This window comes from Thunnus thynnus, chromosome 19 (genome assembly GCF_963924715.1).
Source record: "Thunnus thynnus chromosome 19, fThuThy2.1, whole genome shotgun sequence".
In the NCBI taxonomy this organism is placed as follows: domain Eukaryota; kingdom Metazoa; phylum Chordata; class Actinopteri; order Scombriformes; family Scombridae; genus Thunnus; species Thunnus thynnus.
In genome coordinates this window covers 16,888,298-16,906,027 of record NC_089535.1, presented here as the reverse complement: position 1 = coordinate 16,906,027, position 17,730 = coordinate 16,888,298, and positions in this window count along the sequence as shown.

Genomic DNA, 17,730 nt, shown 5'->3' with positions numbered 1-17,730 from the left:
ATTTTACTCTAAATGGGGCCATAACTTACAAAATGAACATCATTGGGTATCGAAGGAGACTTGAAACTAGCAAATTTGACTATAAACTCATTAGGAAACTGTTTACTGAGGTAATAAATCAAGTGAGAAGTAGGGTCATTTTCCCATAGACTTGTATACAAACAGACTTCTTGTTGGAGCCAGTGGAGTCGCCCCCTGATGGCCATTAGAGAGAATGCAGGTTTAAGGCACTTCTGCATTGGCTTCACTTTTCAAACCTGGAACTATCCGCTTGGAAATAACATTATTGGAACCTTTGTCCATTTCCTGCTAAGACTAAAACAAACACATGTGATTCAATAACTACTCAACCTTTCACTGGTGGGGAGTACAGTACTTTGTCCCACTGGGTTGCTGGTTTGAAACCTCATTATATCGTCTCTGATCACAGATTTAATCCTGAACCTGACATTGACTGGTCCACTGGACCGAGACAAGACATCCGCCGACTCAACAGGAGGGACCTGGATCATGGCCCACTTAAGCTACGTCTTAAACCGAGTTCTCGAATTCAGAAGTCTTTCACCTGTCAAGATGATAGACCTACATGCTACTGATTCAATTAATTAGCATGATATATTTTTGAAAAGAGCACTTCAAATTCTTTAATATCATCATATTGTTTTGCACATTTAGAACAAATACGATATAGCTGTTTACAAATTCACCCCAAAGACGGATGTCTAGACGGTTTGTAGTGAACCCAAGTGTAACATTGATAAATTGGGCATTCATGGAAGAAGGTTCAAGCAGAAAGGCAGAAGCAATGGAACAGGCTGGCTGGGTAGAAATTATACTAGACCTCTCCTCTAGTGCACGGAAAGTTGCATATGCACACAAAATATGCAGTAATCTAACATTTTTGTGCCCCTAACAACAAAATTACACAAAGAATTGATTGAGGCATATTGCGTAATCTAAGTCTCGATGCACACTACCTGATGTCTCACAGAACCCTTAAAACACTGTAAAAATGTGCTGTAAGGAAAAAAAAAAGTCTGTAGTTGTTGCACATCCACACAACCTGCGTGGGATAGGCAAGTACCACTTGAACAAACTGATTTGTTATTACTGTAAGTGGCTTGAACTTAGCTTAATGGCACTCGCTCACGTTGTTCTCTCCTGACTAGATCCTTGCTTGTGTTGTATCAACTCTCAGATGAACGTCACTTTGGATAAAAGTGCCTGCCAAATGAAATTGTGAAGATTGTAAAGTGGCACGTACAAGTGATTTAATAGAATTTGTGATATTCACCAATTTTCTCCTACTTAGAAATTTTTCTCAGGTACTAATGAAATTCATAAATTTAGTTTAAATATACTGAAATGACTAAAATAAAAATGTACACCTAACACAAACTTAATACAAAATTCATAGTCTGATTGCCATATCATCTTCATCATGCCTTGCCAGTTTAGAGAGATTTTTAGATTTAAGTGATCTCTGTGACTGTCACATTACCTCTCACATTAGTCATGGAGCGCTTTGCCTTAGAGAGACGTTTTTCTTGGCATTTGATTTCATGTCAGACTGTAAATTCCCTCTTTTATTTCTGTCACAGTACAGCGCTTGTCTGATGATGCTGCATTAACATTTTCTAATTGTTCTGGATCCTCGTCATTTGTCTGCTAATTTCTGACCTCAGGACTCTTTAGTAACAAGAGACGGAGCGGAGCAGGTCACCTTATATGGCAATGTTAGAGTCATTGACACAACTCGCACTTCCTCCTGAAAAGGAGGTAATCATCAGACTGAAACGACCATTTCCAACAAGTTTGTCCGGTTAAGAGAGTTTGTTAAATCTGACTTGGAACTTTTCAGATTTAGAAGAAGAATACGAAAATGTTTTTGTATGAAGCCAGTTCCAATATAAAAATATTGCCATTATTTTTTTAATTTGAATTCATATAACAAAACCGTTTTATAAGGTCCGAGCAGAGCCAATTAAAGCCATCTAATGGACAGTTCAGCATGTGGGGACCTCCAGCAGTAGGTCATACCAACCCAGTTAGCTCGGTAGGAAAAGGTGACCCAAATTCTGTCTGTCTTTCTCATTGCCTGCATGTCTGTTTTTTGCGTACAGTATATCTGTCAGCCCTCTCCCAAGTATTTTTCTTTCTTTCTCTCTTTCACACAAACACACATGCATACACACAACTAAATAATTCATAAAGAAATATTTTTGTGCCTGAATAGTTACAGAAATCTGCATTTCCTAAATTTGTTTGGCACTGTCAAATTAAAAACCTAATTCAATCCAAAACTCAAGGTCCCAGCATGCTCATCTGTTCCACTGTTAACCCAGCAGATGTAGTGATCCTTGCAGTGGTAAATCTGTCAGTATGTCTGACGTTATATACGTCTGCCCCACACATCTAGCATATCCAGCCACTAGCGTGAAATCAAGAGGAGTCTTCTTGATGTTGGGAGGTGGAAAAAGGGTGCTGGGGACACAAAATACTCAGCTCGTGATGGAGGGAAAGTTGGGGATAATTTAAAAACCAAAAACTGGAATACATTGCTTTACTGCACAAACACTTTCAAAAAATGCTCCCAACTTTCATTCGTCTGTGAACTCACTTCCAATTGACTCAGATTAAAGTTTTTTTTTAAAACACTTTCCATTGTTTATATGCTGTATGTCTTAAAAGATAGCAATTCCCCTGAAAAACAGTAAGAACGATGATGGCTAGTGATAAACTGAGCAATGAGCTAAAGCTTTTAGGGTGATGTGTTAGGAAGGGGGAGTATCGAGAAGAGTGGGTGGGCTGTGATATATGTAACAAGGAATGATGTCATGAGACCAATTTTTCTTGGAGATAAAGACAAGTGTTATCTAAGAGAGATGGAGAGAGAAAGATAGGGAGGTTAAATGCAACAACATATATCATCACTTAGATACATTATAAGATAACCTCAAGTCATCATTTGCAATTGTTTGATTTCAGTTGAGACAGGAAATGCTTGTTCTTGTAATGCAGCATAAATACAGCTTGAATTTTTGTGTTGTGGAAAAAGTTTATTTTAGTATGATCAAAGTTAGTCATCCAATTGTATTCAGAGTTTGGGAGCTGAGATTAAACAATGTCTTCAGGCTTTTATATATTATGTATTTGCTTATTTTTACTGTCCAAGAAGATTCTAGACAGTGTTGCAACACTGCAGCCCTCTTCCACTTCTTCCTTTGTCACTCCCTTGCAGAGCAGAGAGATCTTGTAAAAGTCCAGCTGTGAAGACGAATTCCAGAGCTTCCAGGAAAAACGCTATCAGACAGCATTAGCCCAAATAACGTTGTTGATTAATCATTTACTAACAGGCTCTGACGTTGCTTCATATGAGAGACATCCAAAGGCTAAGGCATTACTCACACCGCCTGGTGTTTCTGGTCACACACTGACGCACACACACACACATGCGGAAAGAACACACTCTTGAACACATATACAGAGAAACATGCATGCCTTCATGCACAAAAACAGTACTTAGAGGACTTAGATACATGTGTGCATACCGCTCTCAGGCTCCTTTGGCCTGTTACCTGACTGTAGCTCACAGACACAGTTTGGTTTGTAATTCAACCCCTCTCTCCTCTGAACATTTGACAAGCAAAGCTCCAGCAGGTGACAGAGACGGAGAGCACAAAGTGGATGAAAAGCTGATTTGAAGTGGGTTTTTTTTGTTTTTTCTCTCCCAGCGAGAAATTAACCTTAGCCAGATAAACGGTGATTAAGTTAACTGATCAGAAACACATGCTTAAACTGTTGCAAGGCCCTGATGAGAACCGACTCTAAGGGCCAGATACTGTAGATCTAATTCATTACTTCTAAGTACATGTAGATTCATTGCCTCAGCAACGTCAATGGATCAAAGCAATATCAGCAGATTGGGTTACTAAACTTACAGTAATGATGATTGCTTTTTACAGCAAGACTGAGAGAGGGAGGCACAGAGATGGAGAGAAGATAAAAAAAAGCGAATTTGATATCTCTTTTGCAGTAATCCTTTGTGTGATGACAACATTATTTTCATGTTGGTGTCTCCCTCATTACAGTAAACCAGAACACATGTACGTGGTGTCGTTTGTTTGTGCTTGTAATTAAAGACCTGTCACTTAGAGACACTAAGGGCTTCCCGGGCCAAGACACACACAGAGAGATGTCTGTTCTATAATAAAACTAAATGAATCATTGTAATTATTCTCAGACGGGTGCTGGGAGAGAATACCTCAGAGACCAACATTATAGTGTCATGTTAGCATGGGCATAGCTGTAGTTTTTAAAGTGTGTGTGTGTGTGTGTATGTTGGCAGACAGTATATAAAAGAAGTTAAAGTTCTCTAGATGCAGGTGTCTAGCAAATGGCAAACAGAATATTATGAACTCATCTGAATAGTAATTATCCTGATAATATGCTCCGTGCTCCAAGAAAGTCTCTGAATATTTTATGACGTACCTGCTGACATGTCATTACATGAGACAAATGGTTTAACCAGCGTTGAAAAACTTTTTGAAAGATGGAAAAAGGCTCCTAAGTGCTGCAGGCCAAGTTGATTCAGCTACAAATTATATTTTCATTTTTCGGTGCTGCGGTTGGGTAAAATCCCTTAACGCAACTGCTGCAAAACCATCTGTCTGAGAGGAGAGTAATCAGTGTCAGGTGAAATAACACGGATGGACCATGAATCAACGGAAAAATTTAAATGTTGATTAAAAATCTGTATTGGAAATCTTTAGCAATACTTTGGATGACTGATGCAAGTCTAGAAAAGTTTTCTTTTTTTGTCAGGATTTCGCCGCAGTTTTTGATATTTTGGAATTTGCACCTGCCACTGTGTGCTGTTTCCTACAGAGCATGACAGTTTGAAGGTGTAACACCTGGAGTTATTTGAGCTAATGTTTGCTTTCTCACAGGGTTTCCAATTTATGTCATGCACAAGGTGGTTCGCAGAAGTTGACAAGTGTTTCACATTTTCTTCATGGACATAAATCACACTTGGTATTTTTCCACCATAAATTGTACAATCTTCTTATTTAGCCTATGTTATACTTGTGTGGCTCAAATAGTTTTTATTTAAAGGATTTGTAGCAACACAATTTATTCACTATAGAGTTTAAATTAATTAGAAATCTGCTGTGAGACCCGACTGAAGCAAACCTCCTCACCAATCTACATAAAGACATCTTTTGTGACAGTGTTGAGTCTTTTGACCAGACAGTCATTACACTTTAAAGAAATCAGTCTAAACTTATGATGAATTGAGACCTCAACAGACCTAAACACAACAACAGGTGATTTTACTTAATAGTGTGTGCTGGTGTGCTGCTAATGTATGTGGCGTAATAATGTTTCACATACTTTCTTCTTGCATTTTTCTTTTTTATATAGATAGCTGCCTAAGTAGAAAAAAAAGTCGAAAAAACAATGTAAAAATACTCACTTACAAGTAAAAGTCCTTCAATTCAAAAATTTACTTGAGTAAAAATAGTCTCATCTGTGAAATGTGCTTTAAGTATAAAAATCAAAAATACTCAGTGTTATTATATACAGTAAATTATTATTAGCATAACTATTTATGGTGGCATTAATTTCAACAGTTTTTTTTACTTTTTGGGTTCTAATCAACAACAATATTTTATAGGTTTATCAAACTTTTTTTTTTTTGCAGGATCTTAAAGATTCCCTCCAGACATGTTTTAGGACACACAAATCATCTGCTTGGAACAATAAATTCTGTTTGACATGTCTTTTGTTTGGTTTGTTTTTCCTCACAAAAAATATTCAGTCACCTTGTTAGAAATCCTTTCATTGGCATCTTCTCCTCCTGCCTGATTAAAAATCCAGAATCTCTAAATAGGCAAATATATGTTTCATTTTAAGTTTAACTGCTGGACACAAGATGTCTCCTACTTCACTGAAAAGTCTGTTCTTATTGTATGTGCTCTGCAGGCTTCAGGTTTCCACATCACATATGTGTAAGTTGCATATTGGCCTTCGATTGGCTCCAAACTAGCTGTGATGTCACAAATCCTGCTCTTTGGTACACGTCTTTAATTCAGATTTAAGGTGAGCACAGAGAAACTTTCCTTCTTTAGCAGATGAATGTGAAAACAACCTTCAAGTGTCAAACTCTGCACAAATATCATTCTGCACAGTGAATTTCAAACATCCAACTGAAGGAACAAAAAGAAAAACACATTTTTGGGTGGAAGGAGACTTTAACCTGCAAAGTAACTAGTGATGAGTGTTAGTTGTCAGAAAAATTGTTTGGAATAAAAAGTACAATATTTCCCTCTGAAATGTGGCGGAGTAGTGTAAACTAACATACAATAAAATTATCAAGTACAAGAACCACAAGTTGTACTTAAGTTTAGTACTTAAATGTACAAACCAGTTACATTGCACCAATGATACTTGAACCACTTCACTGTTGTTTGAATTTCGGAAGTATTACCATACCTTTTACTAATATTATCTCTTGACTTTGCATTTATTAATGGGATTATTTTATTATTATAAAACTTCAAAACTTGAATGCATGTCACTGAGCAGTCAGGAGAAAGTCTCCTTCACAAGAGCTTGTTGTGTTTAGGCTGTAAGTGTGCATCTGCTTTTCTCTGCCAATTATTTTATTACAAGACATATTTTATTACAATTTTCTAAGAGGCGGAGTGACATTTTTCAAACATCACTTTTTACAAGTTGTAATATGTTAGAAGTTTTGCCAAGAACTTCTGGAAAAACAAACAGATGCATACTTGCAAAGAGCAAACCAGTGAATCTAATATCAAGGACTTACTGCAGCCTGATAAATTACTGCTGTACATTTTATCAACACTGCTGAACAAAAAAACCTTGTATCTCCAATTTGATTACTTCCCTGTTTGACTGAAATATATATAATCTTTCATGGGTTCTGTAAGAAACATGTTGAAATATACAAAAATATACAGAACACAGTCATCAGGCCCAAAACACTGTTTTTTCTTGGTAACCGAAAAGTCGAAGTGCTGGAGATGGAAGGTTTTCCCTCCGCAGCAGCAATATCGGAGAGTTTTAAGTCTCCTCTGGCTCTGGAGTGTTTAGTCTAAGAGCTCCACTCCACCATCTGCGTTACAGCTGCCTGTAAGAGGGTCTAATTAGAACAATGATAATGTCCAATCATCTATGCTACATTAAGCTAACATCTAACTCGACCAATCAGGAGGTCAGGGAGCACAAGGGAACAAAGCTCTTGAGACGAGCTTTTACTGTCAAAGAGCTAAATGAGTGGTTGATAAAGATTTTAAACATTTTGGTTACTCCAGCTAATTATAGAGAGCAGTATTTGTAATAAATATTGAGCTGATGACCAGAAAAGACTTTATTCACTTTGTTTAGTGTGTAATGTGCAGACTCGACATTTCTGAGGCTGTTCAAGTATTAATAAGTCAAATAAAGTTAAACTAGCACTGAGATGATTAGTTGTTTGTTGATTGACAGACAGTTAATGAACAGTGATTGGATAATTGTTTGTCATTTATGAAGCAACAAGACTAAGAATAGAGTTGCAGTGATTAGTTGATTAATCGATTAGTCGATCGGGAGAAAATTAATCGGCAACTATTTTGATAATCGATTAATCAATTAAAAGTTTGTTACTTTTCAAGCAAAAATACCAAACATACTTTGGTTGCAGCTCTTTACATGTGAGAATTTGCTTCTTTTCTTTATCATATTGAACATTGAATAGTAATACAGATATTGTTGGGTTTTGGACTGTTGGTCGAAAAAAAACAAGGAATTTGAAGATGTCAACTTGAACCCTGGTAAACTGGGCATATTTAGACTTTTTATAGACTACGCGATTAATCGATTAATCAAGAAAATAATCTGCATGAATGGATGATGAAAATAATCGTTAGTTGAAGCTCTAACTAAGACTCTACAGCCACACTAAGCATGTATCCACTGATTTCAATATATAGTGCATATCAAACCAATTTTTTAAACCAATTTAGCCACAAACAAGATTAAAAGTCCACTGTCATGCTAGTCTGTACCATGGATGTATTAAACTGGATATAGCAGTTTCTCCCAGTGGCCACTCACGGTACTGCAACAAAAAAATCCCCTGCAGCCCAAAGAGCATTTTCCCCATAGACCACTATTATATAAGAGACTTCTATAAAACTGAGAACAAGGTTAGTTTCCCTTTGCATAGTTAAATCATGAAGCTCTTATATCAAACTTCTCCAGAGCCTGGGAAAGCTATTCTAAAGTGTGTGAAGTCAGCCCAATGTAAACTCTATGGGCTGAACAGGAACGTGCTGGAAGGGCGATTGGGGAAAAACACTTATGCGAACTGTATGTGCGGTGATCTGCACAATGCGGGAGCTTGAAAACATTTTTGTAAACTTATATACCCTCTGTGAGCAATTTTTAATCAAGTGAATGGGTGCCATATTTGAGTCCAGCATCTGGTTGTTATTTCCTCGTATCACACAAGTGGTTAGATAGTATTTGACAGTAATAATAATGAGCTTCTTGGAGGGAGTTTGAGAAATGGTAACAAAAAGCAAGACCATTTTTCAAGATTCACACAACCTCTTTTGCCTCAGAACATTTCTGCTCCTCCTCTGCTGCCATGTCTCACTTCACAGCGTTACTTTTTTTTTTTTTTGTCTTAGTGCCTCCATGAAAACATCTTCTCTCTCTCAATCTCATTTTCCATCTCAAAATGATTGATACAGTATGACCCCAACACTAGCTTTCTTCTTTCCTGAGCCCTGCCCTTTCCCAGCTCTTCCCCTTCTCCTCCTCCAACATCAGTTACTGTATCTTTTCTTCCTCCTCCTCCTCCTCCTCCTCTTCATCCTTTCTCACTCCCATGCCCCTCAGCCCTGACACCAGCCTCCCTTTGAAGTCCTGTTTTAAGAGCACAATTAACCCCCTCCTCCAGACACTGCACTCACTTCTCACCTTTTTAATAAGGCACTCATAGACAAGTGTCAGACCTTTTTTTTTTCCTTTCTCTACCTCTTACACACACTCTGTCACACACACACACACACACATGCACACTTAGATCTACAGGTCCTTACAACATGCCTGTAAATTCTTTGTCACTTGGCCGCAAACTCAGAGACCCCTTCCTGTGTATAAGCTGTGGTACTGTACACGTGTGTGTGTGTGTGTGTGTGTTTGTGAGACAGAGGACAAATGAAACAGGGAGACAGAAGGTTTTCTGGTGGTTTGACTCAGTGTGAAAGTAGCTTCCGGTACTTTGATACAAAGTGAATCAGTGCTGACTGGCGGGTGAAAGAAGCCATTAGGGCAGTAGACCACCTAATTGTCGCTCAGCATGTACTGTTTTGTGCACCGCTCACAGTATCTGTCCAGTTTTATTCCAAAACCATGGTCTTAATACGCTGCTTTAACAACCTCCACTCCTCTGGTTTTGGAGATTTTGGAACCTGGCTGCAAATATTTGCTCCTGTCCAACCACAAGAGCTCAACTTGGCATCTTAAAAGGAAAAAGGTCACGTCCGTTCTCCTGCGATTTGCACCCCATACCTCTGCGATCTATACATGCTCAGTGTTTCTGGCGCTGGCGGGATACATGGCCTCGGGCTCACGGAGTAATTCGGTGCAGGTGAATCTGGTCTTTGTGACTCAGCCTGTTGCACAAGGATGTTTTCTTCGTAATCCGGGAACAAGGCACTGATGAATGTCCCTTAATAGCAGTAGACATGATTTAAGTAATAATGAAATTGCTTCTCCGCTTTAATTAGTTTTTGTTGTAATTGGTGATGAGTCTAAAACCAAAATGGTTGCCTCTAAGGCTCAAAACCGCATCAAAGTCAAAACCTTTGTTCCCATTCAGCCACAAGAGCGTTGATGAGGTCAGGACTGATGTTGGGAGTGAAAGCCTGGTGGAGGTCTTGTTCCAGTTCATCTTAAAGGTGTTGGGCTTTCAGTTTGTGCACGGGGGCATGTTGAAACAGGAAAGGGTCTTCCCCATACTTAAGCTTCAGAGTTGGAAGTATCTAAAATATCATTGGAAGCTTTAATATTTAGGTTTCCCTTAATTACAGCTAAACTAATCTAACAGCCTCAGACCAAAAAGCACACAAAAGGGGTGTCCACATACTTTTGGACATGTAGTATACATCTTTTCATCAGTCAAAAGTGTGCATCAGGGTCCAGACTTCAGCAGCTTTAGGAGAAGTGACACGGTGCTAATCCTGCTGAGTACTGAGTTAGATTGAGAGGATATTCCATATGCAAACACAGACAGGCTGCCTTCCTACAATAACTTCCTCAGAAGCGACGGCAGCTCAGTGTTGAGCTATTTAAGACCAGCAAGCCTTTGAGGAGGGAGGATTTTCCTTCCCCACTTCTCTCTCTCTCTCTCTCTCTCTCTCTCTCTCTCCCTCTCTCTCCTTCAGTCTCCCTCTCTTTCTGTCATTAATAATAATATGATAGTGTCCCATCTGTCGGGGGAGCCAGCGTGGAGCACGTGTTTCCAGTTAGGCTCATCAGAACCTGATGTGGGGAGGCCGGAGTGAACGAGAGGGACTGAAAACCCGGGAAGCCTGGCCTCGAAATGGGCAAGGTAATTAAATCACAGGGTCTCCACTATTTCAGTGCACAGGTATACAATTCGGTGATATATGAAAATGCACAAAGTCTGTTTGGAATAAGAGGGATTCCGATAGCTCGTGGGAAAGATAGTATAAGCTGCAAAAAGTTCAGCGTGCACAGATTTCTCCCCGCCCCCCCTTTCTCTAGTTTTATGGCTCCCTGCCAAATGTTTACATGCACACATTTTAAACAATACACAAGTGATCATATAATTATATTGTCTTATATGATTGTTTTACAAAGAAGGTGCCCTGGGACTCAAGTAAGCGGACATCACTATTAACATATTTGTAAGATGCCATAATGTAAAACACAAACAAGAAAGTAGCCTGATCAAAGGCCTTGTCCTGCCCACTGCTGTTACCCCACCTCCAGACAGTGTTGCTGCAATCATTCTGCGCTAAATCAGATGCAGAAATAAACATCTCTGGGGTTCGGATCTATAGCCAAAACTCTCTCTCACATCAGGGATCTCATCCAACTATCCCACATCTTTAAAAAGAGGTTTCGGAAGGAAAAGAGCAACTTCAGATCTGCTGATCTGACAATGTGTTACTGATTACAGATTGAATATCACCAATATGCATGCAAAAATTGGAGATTTGTAAACACTAAAGAAAGAAGACGGTGGGTTGTTAAACTTCAGGCTTTCTTATGTTTTCTATAATGCTGAAGTTGCACTGAGTTATGTTTAGGAACAACAGGAATAATGTAACCTGAAATCACTTCCTTAAGAGGTAAAATATCCCAAACACTCTTCATTTTGACTGCAGCATCTGTTCTCCTAAATCAACACAGACAGGTAGACGCATTACTGATCTAACTATTTGAAATTTTATCATCACAATCATGGCTTTTACATTCACAGCACATCACTTGCGGTGTTTCTGTGCAGGACTTTGCTGGTGAGCCTCCCTGTGGTCTGCTGTGTTGTGGTCTTCCAGAGTCGCGAGTGTAACTGTATCTCAGTGACCCGGGTTACTGCCGCCAGCAGAGCTGCAGTGCAGCGCGCTATGATGTCAGGGACCGCATCGCCGTGCCCAGAGATGGTGTAGTGGTTGCAGGGGAATACCATTCAATTTAAGAAATCACATCTGCTATCAGAACCGTCAAATCACTTTTTTAGGGACCCGAATCACTTTTCTTCCAAACTGAGAAACCAGAGAACCGAGGCAGTAATCTGTGATGTCATTCTGGTGTGCCGCCCGGAGCGACAATCAAGATGAGACTGAATTTTGTGAAATTTTAGGTGATCTTTCGACGATGTTAGATTTGAGTCATAAAATGTACACTTTCCCGTAGGAAATGTTCCAGCGTACTGTTACGGTCTTTTCCAACTTTTCCAATTGATTCTCTATGGACCTGAGCAACGGTCACAGATTCTTTATTGTTTCTGACTGTGAGAAAAGACATTAAGTGTTCACATACAGTGTATGGATTCAGTAATCCTAGAAATATACTGTGATGGTGTAATTTAGAAGGCTTCATGAACGCTCCTCATATTATCTACGATCAAATCCGCCCAGAGTCTCTCTCCTCTGATCCCTCTCATCATTTCTTCTCAGCAATGCTTCATGAGCTTTTACTAAGGGCCAAATGTAGATTACTCAAAAGCATCCTTGCATTAATATCATCTTTTATCCATTAAACTTTGGTTCAAAGACTATCATTAAATGCCTCAAGGAAACACAACCCAAAGATTTTGAACCATTTCGATTTGGTTTGATTCCATTTGGTTTGCTTCAGAGAGAAGGATCTTTGATTGTTCTCCATCAAAGGACAGCCTCGCACTAGAATTAAAACCTTGTTTTTCACCGGCAAACAAACAAAAAATGTGTCTATGAAGTTTTGGCCAGTTGCGTTATGCGCAGTAGAAATGCAGCCATGTTGTATTCTAGTAACACACTTAGAGCTGTTTGTGTTTTCTTTACTGCGTATTCTATGGGTACACATGTTTGATTGTGTGTTTGTGTGCTTTTTAATGTGTGTGTGTGTGCGCATGCTTTCATGTGCGTGAATGAATGTGTGTGAGTGTGTTTGTGGGCCACAGTAGGCTGCAGGCGAGGTTACATCTTGCAGCAATTAAGCTGCATGCGTCTCTTACGCCCCTCCATTCGTCTACTGCGGGGTCTTGTTTCAAGGGCAGCCTGCATTAGACAAACTGAGAACATTTGACGGCTTGGTGGCTCGAGCTTAGATGGATGAACATAGCAACAACATGTTGCACACATCAGTTAATTACTTTACAGTAAAATGCGGTTCTATCAGATGGAACGAAAGCGTGTTAACCATGTTGACAATCGAGAGCGAGAGGAGGAGACGAGGAAGTGAAAGGAAAGGCAAAAGAGAGTAAAAGGGAATAAAGAGATGGGGAAGAGTGAGAGATAAGTGAAGGCCATAATGTGATGACAGCTGCTGGAAAAATAGGGATTAGAAACAAAACGATGGGATTTGCAGGCTTTAGATTGATACTGTACATTCACATTTTTACATTTAAGGAAAACAAGTTAGTCTCAGCAAAGATTTCTAATTCGTAAATCTGTCAAACATGTTTTATTCCTCTGTTGCATTCCTTCACTTCCACAATGCTCATTACCGTCAGACCTCCCATCACAATACACATGTAAACACCCCTGTGGTCTCAATGTTCTGCCAAGGAGAGAGCCGCGGATCAGTGAGCTTTCTCAGTTTGCTGCCATCGAGTTCCCTGATGACAACATGACTGAAACCATGCTAGCAGATTTCTGACATACCGAAACCTTCCTCTGTTTATGTGAGTCCGGATGCCAAAAGCCAATTGTCCCTAGCATTTCTGAGAGGCACTTAGCACAGCTTAGATGTCACAATCAAATTTTTTTTTTTTTAACTGTATGTCAGCAGATAATCAACAAAAAAATCAGATAAACGATCTCTTGTAGATGACAACTCACATAAGTATTGATTATGGAGACAGTGAGTGTACTGACAAGGTCTTGGCCGGCTCTGTTTGGCTGTGTAGTGAAAACTAGTATGTAGATAGCTGTACGCTGCCACTAGGCCTAGATGGTGCAAGAGAGAGTGTGTGATACACTGCCAGTGCCAGAAAATATGGATATTCAACATTTTATATTTGAAATTCTTGAATAAAATGAGGTTTGGTCTTAAATCACCTCAATGGTTATAGATGCACAGTGATCTATACCAGTGGCCTCCTACTTCCTTCCTTCATCAACACCATTTAATGTGCTGTTATTTAGCACTATTAATCACCTAAAAGTGGATATTATTACAATATATTTTCATATAGGCTACGTAGGATTTATCCATTGCTGAAACTGTTGATTCATAACTTTCAGCTAATTACTTTTAGTTCAATATTTCACCTTTTTTTAACCATTTTGTCATCAGGCTACTTTTTACTGCTATTTCAACTATTTATCCTTTATTTTTAGCTAGTTCTACTAAGTTTTCCCAAACTCTCTACTGCAGCAATGTGTTACAACTGAGTTTAGTGAGGTAGTTAGCTGAGCTGTCCATGTTACCCCCCAGGTAACTGGAGAAGTACGCCCTTGTTGGGAATCATTGATCTAACGTATGTGGACACCCAAACATTGCACCCATGTGTGATTGTTGAATATCTCATTCTTAAACACATGCTGCTCTAACAGCCTCCACCCATCTGGGAAGGCTCTACAAACATTTTTGTATCTGGGATTTGTTCATGTTCAGACCACAAGAACATCAGTGAGGTCATCGGCCACGGATGATGGGTGGCTTGCTCGCATTTGGCGGTCCATTTCACCCCAAAGGTCTATGATGAGGTCGAGGTCTGTCCCTGTGCAGACCAGTCAAGATTTTCAGAGGACCAGATACACAGAGTATTATTAAATGCCTTAGGATGCAGATGTATTGGATTCTGAGTATATTACGCACTCAGGCATCCAAAATATCCGTCTGTTGATATTATTCATGGTGTAGCAAATGTGGAAGTGTGCAAATTCAGACACAATGTGAGATTAATCCACCTTTTCACCAGAGAAAAAGTTTCAAACCCTGCAAAATCAACAGACATTCAGCCTTGTGACACATGTGTCGGTGTGTGTGTGCACGTCTTTTTATGCACAAATGACAATCTGTGTATTTCCTATGGTGGGTGGAAAATGTGAACCACAGTGGAGTGATGTTCTTTCAGTCTTTTTTGATACCACATTTTGTTGTTGGTACGACTGACCACAGTTTGATCAGTCACAGGGCAGAGTTCAGCTGCAGCCCAGATATCTCGATTGTTGTCACCAGGCAGAGGAACCCCTGAGCTTTGAAGGTTTTTAGATTTACATTACGACAGCTGGTTACAAGTCAGCTCTGTCATACAAGCTTGTAAGACAGACACAACAATAAATGGTAATAATAAATATTTCTGTAATTGTGCCACAGTTATCAAAAAAGTGTCGCAGGCCAGATGTTTTTCATACCGACCCCAAATATGAAGGAAACACTTCATTAAAACAACAGCAAGAAACAGCGAGAATACGTACACGCTGCTGGCAGATAACGCCGGCCCGCTCGCTTGAGAGCACGCACACAGCCTTATGACGCACATTGGTGAGAAGTCATACAACAATATTTACTAGAGACAATGACCCTGATTAGTTGGAAATACACGGTGTAAACAAATAGTTAGCAAAGACATGGACGTAAAACTTAAAGTGCTCTAAAAGTGGTGAGTTGGCAGCGGAAACTGCACAACTTTTATTGCCGCCATGTTTAATCACCAGTGAGCTACGGTTGTCAAGAAAACTAACCAGGAAAGTGACCTCTTCATCAGCAGCTTCCTCTCCTCCCTCCTCTTCCCCTCTTCAGCATGTTCCCCTCATGCTTCTGGCAGCTGATACACGTTTGTACGCTACTTCAGAAGAGTCTCTGAGTCGCAGATTAGTCATCCTTCCAGTGATTCAACATGCACACTTGTCCCTCTCTCCTGATCTGCTACTCTTGCTTCTCCACGCTTTTTCTCTTGGCCACAGACTCTTCTCATTTCCTCCCCGAAAGGGCTCCTTCAGCTGCAGTCTTCCTCTCCTGGGCTTTGACCTTCGGTTATGACTTCTTCGCATCATCTAAAACTCTGTCTCTACTCTTCATTTCTGAGCCCTTTTTTTTCTCTACGCAGAATTATCCGCTATAAGCTGTCTTTCTTTGTCATTTTGACCTCATCTGTCCTCTGGGGCTCCTCAGGGTTCAATTCTCAGTCCCCTCATCATTTAATATTTTAGCATTTTAAATCCATTAACCCCCAGTATTGCTTCAAAGTAGGGCAGCAACTAACAATTATTTTCATCATAGATACATATGCACATTATTTTCTAGATAAAACCTTATTCGTTTTGTTTAAAAAAAAAATGTCATAAAATGGCAAAAAGGTCATCAATAGTTCAGAAAACTATATGTATTATATTTAAAATATATTTACTATTATATAACACAAAGAAAAGCAGCAAATGTTAACATTTTAGTAGATCCAGTCTGGGAGTTTTGGGAAATTTTGCTTTCAAAATGATATAAACAATAAATTAATCATCAAAAAGTTTGTTGATAAATCTTCAGTTGATTGTCTAATTGATTCATTTGCAAATTGTTTCAGTTCTACTTCAAAAAAAACCCTTGGAAAAAGCAGATAAAGAATGATTATGTGGCGTGTGGAACAGTTGTACAGTATCTATCTTTAGATCTACTGAGAGAAATTGGATATCGAAGGAAAACACAGAAAGTTGAATGTGATTTTTGTCAGATGAACAAACACAAACACAGAAACGACAAAGAAAAGTTTCATATTTGAACATCCTCACCAGTTATCTCGAAACTGTACGTTTCAGTGTAGCTGAGCAGAATTCCTCCTGCCACTCAAAAGACTCCAGACGTTGAGATTTTACTGCAGCCTGGGATGCTTGACAAATGCGGGCCCTAGCTGGATTAGGATCACAGCACTAGATCTCTCTTCACTAACCCCCGAGGCCTGAGGGCAGAACGTGTGGGAAAGCAAGATTGACAGGAAGTTGTTGTGTAAAAGCAGAGGTGTGTGTGTGTGTGTTTATGCTTGTGTGTGTGCTTTCTTGCGTGCATATGTGTATGTGTGTGTTTGCCCAGCAGGCAGAACACAGGGCCAGAGCAGGAAACGAAGTGGTTGTGCCACCGGTTAGAGGAAACAGAACGGCAGATAAATTACCCAGAGTTGGGCTGGCAGGACTTCTGAGAGCCAAAGCTGAGTGGACATTGAGGGGGGACAGAGTGTTGACATGGAGGACGGTGTGTCTAACAGGAAAACAAACAATGCATGATTTTTTTTTTTTAGTTTTTACGCTCAGTATTTCAAACACTGAAGCCTGAAGTGTGTATTTTTTACTCTAATTCTGGAAGCTAAATGAGAAGAGAAACAAATATCATGTGTTTGTATGTGTAGATGGGAACAAAAGTGTCTCAGACAGGTGTTGGGCCACCACAAGCCGCCAGAACAGCATCAATCCTCCACGGCATAGATACAAGTGTCTGTAACTCTATTGGAGTCTTACAAAAGATATTCCCTCAGTTTGGTGTTTTGAGGATGCTGGTAGAGAGCGCTGTCTCTGACACACCACTTCAAAATCACCCATGTGTGCTCAGTTTGGTTGAGATTTGGTGACCGTGAAGGCCACAGTGAGTGATTCAGATCATGTTTCTCAAGTCAATAGTTCAACTTTTTCCATTAAGTTGTCACCAGTTTGTACTTTTTATGAGCAGAGAGGACTGTATGGGAGAGACATGAGGTCCAAGTTTGACAAAGGTTGCCATCTAGTGGTCATTTATTGCCTATTCAGGCTTAACCTATTATAGCATTTCACATAATACTTGACCCAAGTATGTTTTAAGTAAATGTAATATTGACTCTTGAATAACAAATGAACAGCTCCTGTCTTTATTAGCAAATGTTTAATGAAATGGGACATTTAACTGATCTATTACCATTTCCATCTGACATATGACTTGTATTTTCTATTTCCTTTATCTAGTAGCCAAAAATCTTTCGTTGCACCATTGAAAATTGGTATTTTTCCTCTT